This window comes from Triticum aestivum, chromosome 7B (assembly GCF_018294505.1).
Source record: "Triticum aestivum cultivar Chinese Spring chromosome 7B, IWGSC CS RefSeq v2.1, whole genome shotgun sequence".
NCBI lineage: Eukaryota > Viridiplantae > Streptophyta > Magnoliopsida > Poales > Poaceae > Triticum > Triticum aestivum.
Window position 1 is genome coordinate 567,326,387 of NC_057813.1, and position 10,209 is coordinate 567,336,595.

The window sequence follows — 10,209 nt, forward strand, 5'->3', positions numbered from 1 at the left end:
AAATCTTTGGCGCGATTGATTACTGCGATTCCCGGATCTCACGGGATTCAAAAATTTGGGGAAGCATGCGTGGCAGAGCGCACTGCAGTAAACGGGACGGATAGACAGGGGCGCCTAAATTTCCGCGCCACCTTTCGCTACGTATCCGGTGCACGACTGTTGTGTGATACGTCCATTTTGCATCATGCTTTTATGAAAATATTTATTGCATTATGGGCTGTTATTTCACGTTATGTCACAATACTTATGGCTATTCTCTCTTATTTTACAAGGTTTACATGAAGAGGGAGAATGCCGGCAATTGGAATTCTGGGCTGGAAAAGGAGCAAATATTGGAGGACTATTCTGCGCAACTCCAAAAGTCCTGAAACCCCACGGAATACCTTAAAATAAATAAAGAAAAATCATCGCCAAAGATGAAGGCTATGGGGCCCACACCCTGCTCACGAGGGTGGGGGCGCGCCCCCCTACCTCGTGGGCCCCCTGGTGGCTCTCCGACGCCCATCTTCTCCTATATGAAGTCTTTCTATGAGAAAAAAATAGAAGGCACCCTTTCGGGACGAGACTCCGCCACCACGAGGCGGAACCTTGGCGGAACCAATCTAGGGCTCCGGCAGAGCTGTTTTGCCGGGGACACTTCCCTCCGGGAGGGGGAAATCATCACCATCGTCATCACCAACGCTCCTCTCATCGGGAGAGGGCAATCTCCATCAACATTTTCATCAGCACCATCTCATCTCCAAACCCTAGTTCATCTCTTGTATCCAATTCTTGTTTCTAAGTCCGGGATTGGTGCTAGTAGGTTGCTAGTAGTGTTGATTACTCCTTTGTAGTTGATGCTAGTTGGTTTATTTGGTGAAAGATCATATGTTCAGATCCTTTATGCACATTATTACCCCTCTGATTATGAACATGAATATGCTTTGTGAGTAATTACGTTCGTTCCTGAGGACAAGGGAGAAGTCTTGCTATTAGTATTAATGTGAATTTGGTATTCGTTCGCTATTTTGATAAGATGTATGTTGTCTAGCCTCTAGTGGTGTTATGTGAACGTCGACTACATAACACTTCACCATTATTTGGGCCTAGAGGAAGGCATTGGGAAATAATAAGTAGATGATGGGTTGCTAGAGTGACAGAAGCTTAAACCCTAGTTTATGCGTTGCTTCGTAAGGGCTGATTTGGATCCATATGTTTCATGCTATGGTTAGGTTTACCTTAATACTTTTGTTGTAGTTGCGGATGCTTGCAATAGAGGTTAATCATAAGTGGGATGCTTGTTCAAGTAAGGACAACACCCAAGCACCGGTCCACCCACATATCAAATTATCAAAGTACCGAACGCGAATCATATGAGCGTGATGAAAACTAGCTTGACGATATTCCCATGTGTCCTCGGGAGCGCTTTTCCTATTATAAGAGTTTGTCCAGGCTTGTCCTTTGCTACAAAAAGGATTGGGCCACCTTGCTGCACTTTATTTACATTTGTTACTTGTTGCGCATTACAATTTATCTTATCACGAAACTATCTTTACCACTTATTTTAGTACTTGCAAAGAATACCTCGCTGAAAACCGCTTATCATTTCCTTCTGCTCCTCGTTGGGTTCGACACTCTTACTTATCGAAAGGATACGATAGATCCCCTGTACTTGTGGGTCATCAAGACTCTTTTCTAGCGCCGTTGCCGGGGAGTGAAGCGCCTTTGGTGGAATTTGGTAAGGAAAAATTTATTTAGTGTGCTGAAATTTTCTGTCACTTGCTACTATGGAAAGTAATTGTCTGAGGGTCTTGTTCGGTGTATCTTCACCCCATCTAGTAGAGCAAAGAGTTTCTCCTCAACCTACTCAACCTACTGAACCTATTGAAAATGAAACTCCTTTTGAGATTCCTTCGAGTTTGATGGAAAAACTGCTAGCTAATACTTTTACAGGAGATGGAACAAAGCATCCTGATGAACATCTACGCTATGTAGATGATGTTTGTGGACTATTTAAGCTTGCAGGTATACCCGATGATGTTGTTAAGAAGAAGGCTTTCCCTTTATCTTTGAAGGGAGACGCATTGACATGGTATAGGCTATGTGATGATATGAGATCATGGAACTATAAAAGATTGAAATTGGAATTTCATCAAAAGTATTACCCTATGCATCTTGTTCATCGTGATCGCAATTATATATATAATTTTTGGCCTCGCGAAGGAGAAAGCATCGCTCAAGCTTGGGGGAGGCTTAAATCAATGTTATATTCATGCCCCAATCACGAGCTCACAAGAGAAGTGATTATGCAAAGTTTTTATGCTCGGCTTTCTGATAACAATCGCACCATGCTCGATACTTCTTGTGCTGGCTCTTTTATGATGAAGACTATTGAATTCAGATGGAATTTATTGGATAGAATTAAACGCAACTCTGAAGATTGGGACCTCGACGAAGGTAAGGAGTCAGGTATGACACCTAAGTTTGATTGTGTTAAATCTTTTATGGATACCGATATTTTCCGTAAGTTTAGCACTAAATATGGACTTGACTCTGAGATAGTAGCTTATTTCTGTGAATCTTTTGCTACTTATGTTGATCTCCCCAAGGAGAAGTGGCTTAAATATCATCCTCCCATAGAAGTAAAAGTAGCTGCACCTATTAAAGTTGAAGAAAAGATTGTCACTTATAATGATCCTATTATTCCTACTTCTTATGTTGAGAAACCACCTTTCCCTGTTAGAATGAAGGATCATGCTAAAGCTTCAACTATTGTTTGTAAAAGCAATATTAGAACTTATACACCTCCTGAGCAAGTTAAAGTAGAACCCAATATTGTTGTTGTTAAAGATCTCTTGTCTGATAATATTGATGGGCATGTTATTCAATTTTGTGGTGAAACTGCCAGAATTGCTAAACCTTGTGATAGAGATAAACATAGACCTGTGGTAGGCGCGCCTGTTATTTCTGTTAAAATAGGAGATCATTGTTATCATGGCTTGTGTGATTTGGGTGCTAGTGCTAGTGCTAGTGCCATACCCATTGACTTATACAAAGAAATTATGCATGATATTGCACCGGCTGAGTTAGAAGAAATCGATGTCATAATTAAACTTGCCAATAGAGATACTATTTCACCAGTGGGAACTGTTAGAGATGTTGAAGTCTTGTGTGGAAAAACCAAATATCCTGCTGATTTTCTTGTTCTTGGTTCTCCACAAGATAGCTTTTGTCCCATTATATTTGGTAGACCCTTCTTGAATACTGTTAATGCTAAGATAGACTGCAAAAAGAATGTTGTTACTATTGGCTTGGATGATATGGTTCATGAGTTTAATTTCTCTAAATTTAGTAAACACCATCGTGAGGAAGAATTGCCTAGTAAGGATGAAATTATTGGTCTTGCTTCTATTGTCGTACCTCCTAGTGATCCTTTAGAACACTATTTGCTAGACCATGAAAATGACATGTTCATGAATGAAAGAAGGGAAATAGATGAGGTATTCTTTAAACAGGAACCTATTCTGCAACACAATTTGCCTGTTGAAATCCTAGGGGATCCTCCTCCACCCAAGGGTGATCCCGTGTTTGAGCTTAAAGCATTGCCTGATAATCTTAAGTATGCTTACCTTGATGAAAAGAAAATATATCCTGTCATTATTAGCGCTAACCTTTCAGAGCATGAAGAAGAAAGATTATTGAAAACTCTGAAGAAGCACCGTGCTGCTATTGGATATACTCTCGATGATCTTAAGGGCATCAGTCCCACTCTATGTCAACATAAAATAAATTTGGAAGCTGATGCCAAACCAGTTTGTGATCCTCAAAGACGTTTGAATCCTAAAATGAAAGAAGTGGTAAGAAAGGAAATACTCAAGCTTTTGGAGGCAGGTATAATCTATCCCGTTGCTGATAGTCAGTGGGTAAGTCATGTCCATTGTGTTCCTAAGAAGGGAGGTATTACTGTTGTCCCTAATGATAAAGATGAATTGATTCCGCAAAGAATTATCACAGGTTATAGGATGGTAATTGATTTCCGCAAATTAAATAAGGCTACTACGAAAGATCATTACCCCTTACCTTTTATTGATCAAATGCTAGAAAGATTATGCAAACACACACACCGCTATTGCTTTCTAGATGGTTATTTCGGTTTTTCTCAAATACCTGTGTCGGCTAAAGATCAATCAAAGACTACTTTTACATGCCCTTTTGGTACTTTTGCTTATAGACGTATGCCTTTCGGTTTATGTAATGCACCTGCTACCTTTCAAAGATGCATGATGGCTATATTCTCTGACTTTTGCGAGAAAATTTGTGAGGTTTTCATGGATGACTTTTCCGTCTATGGTTCCTCTTTTGATGATTGCTTGAGAAATCTTGCTCGAGTTTTGCAGAGATGTGAAGAAACTAATCTTGTCTTGAATTGGGAAAAGTGCCACTTTATGGTTAATGAAGGTATTGTCTTGGGGCACAAAGTTTCTGAAAGAGGTATTGAAGTTGATAAAGCCAAGGTTGATGCTATTGAAAAGATGCCATGTCCCAAGGACATCAAAGGTATAAGAAGTTTCCTTGGTCACGCCGGATTTTATAGGAGGTTCATTAAGGACTTCTCAAAAATCTCTCGGCCTCTGACTAATTTATTACAAAAAGATGTACCATTTGTCTTCGATGATGATTGTGTAGAAGCATTTAAAATACTTAAGAAAGCATTAGTCTCTGCACCTGTTGTTCAGCCACCTGATTGGAATTTACCCTTTGAAATTATGTGTGATGCTAGTGATTATGCTGTAGGTGCTATTCTAGGGCAAAGAGTTGATAAGAAATTGAATGTTATCCATTATGCTAGCAAGACTCTAGACAATGCTCAAAGAAATTATGCTACTACCGAAAAGGAACTTTTAGCAGTTGTATTTGCTTGTGATAAATTCAGACCCTATATTGTCGATTCTAAAGTAACTATTCACACAGATCATGCTGCTATTAAATATCTTATGGAAAAGAAAGATGCGAAACCTAGACTTATTAGATGGGTTCTCCTGCTGCAAGAATTCGATTTACATATTGTTGATAGAAAAGGAGCTGAGAACCCTGTTGCAGACAACATGTCTAGGTTAGAGAATGTTCTTGATGACCCACTACCTATTGATGATAGCTTTCCCGATGAACAATTAAATGTCATAAGCACTTCTTGTAGCACTCCATGGTATGCTGATTATGCTAATTATATTGTTGCTAAATTTATACCACCTAGCTTCACATACCAATAAAAGAGAAAGTTTTTCTATGACTTGCGACATTACTTTTGGGATGACCCACATCTTTATAAAGAACGAGTAGATGGTGTTATTAGACGTTGTGTACCTGAGCATGAACAGGAACAGATCCTACGCAAGTGTCACTCTGAAGCTTATGGAGGACACCACGCTGGAGATAGAACTGCACATAAGGTATTGCAATCCGGTTTTTATTGGCCTACTCTCTTCAAGGATGCCCGTAAGTTTGTTTTGTCTTGCGATGAATGTCAAAGAATTGGTAATATTAGTAGACGTCAAGAAATGCCTATGAATTATTCACTGGTTATTGAACCATTTGATGTTTGGGGCTTTGATAATATGGGACCTTTTCCTGCCTCTAATGGATATACACACATTTTAGTTGTTGTTGATTACGTTACTAAGTGGGTAGAAGCTATTCCAACTAGTAGTGCTGATCATAACACTTCTATTAAAATGCTTAAGGAAGTTATTTTTCCGAGGTTTGGAGTCCCTAGATATTTAATGACTGATGGTGGTTCACACTTTATTCATGGTGCTTTCTGTAAGATGCTTGCTAAATATGACGTTAATCATAGAATTGCATCTCCATATCACCCGTAGTCTAGTGGTCAGGTAGAATTGAGCAATAGAGAGCTCAAATTAATTTTGCAAAAGACTGTCAATAGGTCTAGAAAGAATTGATCCAAGAAACTGAATGATGCATTATGGGCCTATAGAACTGCATATAAAAATCCTATGGGTATGTCTTCGTATAAAATGGTTTATGGAAAAGCTTGTCACTTACCTCTCGAACTAGAACATAAGGCATATTGGGCTATTAAAGAGCTCAACTATGATTTCAAACTTGCCAGTGAGAAGAGGTTATTTGATATTAGATCACTTGATGAATGGAGAACCCAAGCTTATGAAAATGCCAAGTTGTTTAAAGAAAAGGTTAAAAGATGGCATGACAAAAGGATACAAAAGCGTGAGTTTAATGTAGGTGATTATGTATTGCTATACAACTCTCGTTTAAGATTTTTTGCAGGAAAACTTCTCTCTAAATGGGAAGGTCCCTACGTTATCGAGGAGGTCTATCATTCCGGTGCCATAAAAATCAACAACTTCGCAGGCACAAATCCGAAGGTGGTAAACGGTCAAAGGATCAAACACTATATCTCAGGTAATCCTATAAATGTTGAAACCAATATTATTGAAACCGTAACCCCGGAGGAATACATAAGGGACACTTTCCAGAATGTTCCAAACTCCAAAAAGGAACATGTATGTGATACGGTAAGTAAACCGACTCCAAAACAATTTTTAAGGCAATATTCCTCCGTTTTTGAATATTTAGAAAAATAGAAAAATAAGTAGCAGTCCGAGGAGGACACGAGGCCTCCACAAGGGTGGAGGGCGCGCCCTACCCCCTTGGGCGCGCCCCCTACCTCGTGAGCACCTCGTGTGCCCTCCGGACTCTGTTTCCTTGCACGATACGTATTTTGGTCGGTAAAAATTCATTATATATACTCCCGAAGGTTTTGACTCTCGTATCACGCAAATCTCCTCTGTTTTTGTTTCGAGCTGTTGCTGCTGCAGATTTAGAATGCCATGACTTCTCCCTCCTTCAACAACGAAGACAAGGATGCTTGGCTATTGAAGATAGAGTTGAAAAGAAAGGAACCAGAAGAGATCAACAAGGATGAAGGAATCAAGAGGGCAATGGAGGTTCAAGCTCCGGTGGTGAAAGAAGAAGATATCCCTCAACCTTTACCTAACCTTTTCACTCCAACAGAGATTGAAGCCTTCAAGATGATTGAGTTAGCCCTTAATATAGAACAAGTATCTCACACAGGAGAATATTTTGTTGAAGGATCATATTGCTGGGCTCAAGGGCATTATCCGCAAATTGGAGGAACTTTTACGCTCGATGTGCGACTATCCACCGTCATCATCACCACCTCCGTCACCTCCGAGGACATAATCACATGGGTATGGGCACTCCCCTTGGCAACTGCCAAGCTTGGGGGAGGTGCCCTGGTATCGTATCACCTTCACAACTCCCATCTTTACCGTTTTTCTTAGTTCGATCCTATTAGTAGTATCTTGAGTTAGTAGAATAAAGTCATGGCATGATCTAGTTTTGAGTTTTGCTTTATGATCCTTCTTTGTAATTGAGTCCGTGAGCTATATAATAAAGATTAGTGTTGAGTCAAGGGCTTGAGTATTTTGCCATGATCTTGGGTGATTAGAAGAAAAAGAATAAAAAGAATCAAAGAGTTCATATTGATCTTAGTGAAAGTAATGACTTCACATAGAAAGAGTATGATTATTAAAAGTTGTTGGGAGTTGGCAAATATAGCTTTGGTCATCGCTGCAATTAATAGGAAGTAATAAGGAAAGAGAGGTTTCACATATAGATATATTATCATTGACATATTTTATGATTGGGAGCACTCATTAAAATATGACATGCTAAAGAGTTGATGTTGGACAAGGAAGACAACATAATGAGTTATGTTTTCTTACATCTGAGATAAAGTATGTTGTCATGGATCCTCTACCGTGTTGAGCTTGCCTTTCCCCCTCATGCTAGCCAAATTCTCAGCACCAAGTAGAAATACTACTTGTGCTTCCAAATACCCTTAAACCAGTTTTGCCATGAGAGTCCATCATATCTACCTATGGATTGAGTAAGATCCTTCAAGTAAGTTGTCATCGGTGCAAGCAATAAAAATTGCTCTCTAAATATGCATGACTTATTAGTGCAGAGAAATAAACTTTGTACGAACTTGTTGTGGACGCAATAAAAGCGACAGACTGCATAATAATGGTTCACATACAAGGGGCAATATAAAGTGACGTTCTTTTGCATTAAGATTTTGTGCATCAACCCTAAACGCGCATGACAACCTCTGCTTCCCTCTGCGAAGGGCCTATCTTTTATTATTACCCTCTACCTTATGCAAGAGTCACGGTGATCTTCACCTTTCCTTTTTCATTTTATCCTTTGGCAAGCTCAACATGTTGGAAAGAACATGATATATATATATATATATATATATATATATATATATATATATATAATTGGATGTGGGGGAGCATGAATTATTATTGTTGACATTACGCTTGAGGTAAAAGGTTGTGGGGCAAAACTATAAGCCCCTATCTTTCTCTGTGTCCGATTAAAACTCCGTAACCACAAGTATTGCGTGAGTGTTAGCAATTATGAAGGACTAAGTGATAGTTGAGTATGTGGACTTGCTTTTAAGCTCTGACATAGACTCTTTCCGATGTTATGATAAATTGCAATTGCTTCAATGACTGAGGTTATAATTTGTTGGTGCTCAATAAGGTTTCTGATTCGTACTTTGGCTTTGTGAAAAGATCATCACTTGAACATGAGTAATCATATGACAAAATCTATTTATGTTGCTGTTATGGAAATAATCATAATGCCCTCATGTTCGTATTTTATTTTTATCGACGCCTCTACCTCTAAACATGAGGACATATTTATTGCTATCGGCTTTTCGCTTGAGGACAAGCGAGGTCTAAGCTTGGGGGAGTTGATACGTCCATTTTGCATCATGCTTTTATGACAATATTTATTGCATTATGGGCTGTTATTTCACGTTATGTCACAATACTTATGGCTATTCTCTCTTATTTTACAAGGTTTACATGAAGAGGGAGAATGCCGGCAGCTAGAATTTTGGGCTGGAAAAGGAGCAAATATTGGAGGACTATTCTGCGCAACTCCAAAAGTCCTGAAACCCCACGGAATACCTTAAAATAAATAAAGAAAAATCGTCGCCAAAGATGAAGGCCAAGGGGCTCACACCCTGCTCACGAGGGTGGGGGGCGCCCCCCCTAGGCGCCCCCTACCTCGTGGGCCCCCTGGTGGCTCTCCGACGCCCATCTTCTCCTATATGAAGTCTTTCGATGAGAAAAAAATAGAAGGCAACCTTTCGGGACGAGACTCCGCCGCCACGAGGCGGAACCTTGGCGGAACCAATCTAGGGCTCCAGTAGAGCTGTTCTGCCGGGGACACTTCCCTCCGGGAGGGGGAAATCATCACCATCGTCATCACCAATGCTCCTCTCATCGGGAGAGGGAAATCTCCATCAACATCTTCATCAGCACCATCTCATCTCCAAACCCTAGTTCATCTCTTGTATCCAATTCTTGTTTCTAAGTCCGGGATTGGTGCTAGTAGGTTGCTAGTAGTGTTGATTACTCCTTGTAGTTGATGCTAGTTGGTTTATTTGGTGGAAGATCATATGTTCAGATCCTTTATGCACATTATTACCCCTCTGATTATGAACATGAATATGCTTTGTGAGTAATTACTTCGTTCCTGAGGACAAGGGAGAAGTCTTGCTATTAGTAGTCATGTGAATTCGGTATTCGTTCGATATTTTGATAAGATGTATGTTGTCTAGCCTCTAGTGGTGTTACGTGAACGTCGACTACATAACACTTCACCATTATTTGGGCCTAGAGGAAGGCATTGGGAAGTAATAAGTAGATGATGGGTTGCTAGAGTGACAGAAGCTTAAACCCTAGTTTATGCGTTGCTTAGTAAGGGATTGATTTGGATCCATATGTTTCATGCTATGGTTAGGTTTACCTTAATACTTTTGTTGTAGTTGCGGATGCTTGCAATAGAGGTTAATCATAAGTAGGATGCTTGTTCAAGTAAGAACAACACCCAAGCACCGGTCCACCCACATATCAAATTATCAAAGTACCGAACGTGAATCATATGAGCGTGATGAAAACTAGCTTGACGATATTCCCATGTGTCCTCGGGAGCGCTTTTCCTATTATAAGAGTTTATCCAGGCTTGTACTTTGCTACAAAAAGGATTGGGCCACCTTGCTGCACTTTATTTACACTTGTTACTTGTTGCGCGTTACAATTTATCTTATCACGAAACTATCTGTTACCACTTATTTCAGTACTTGCA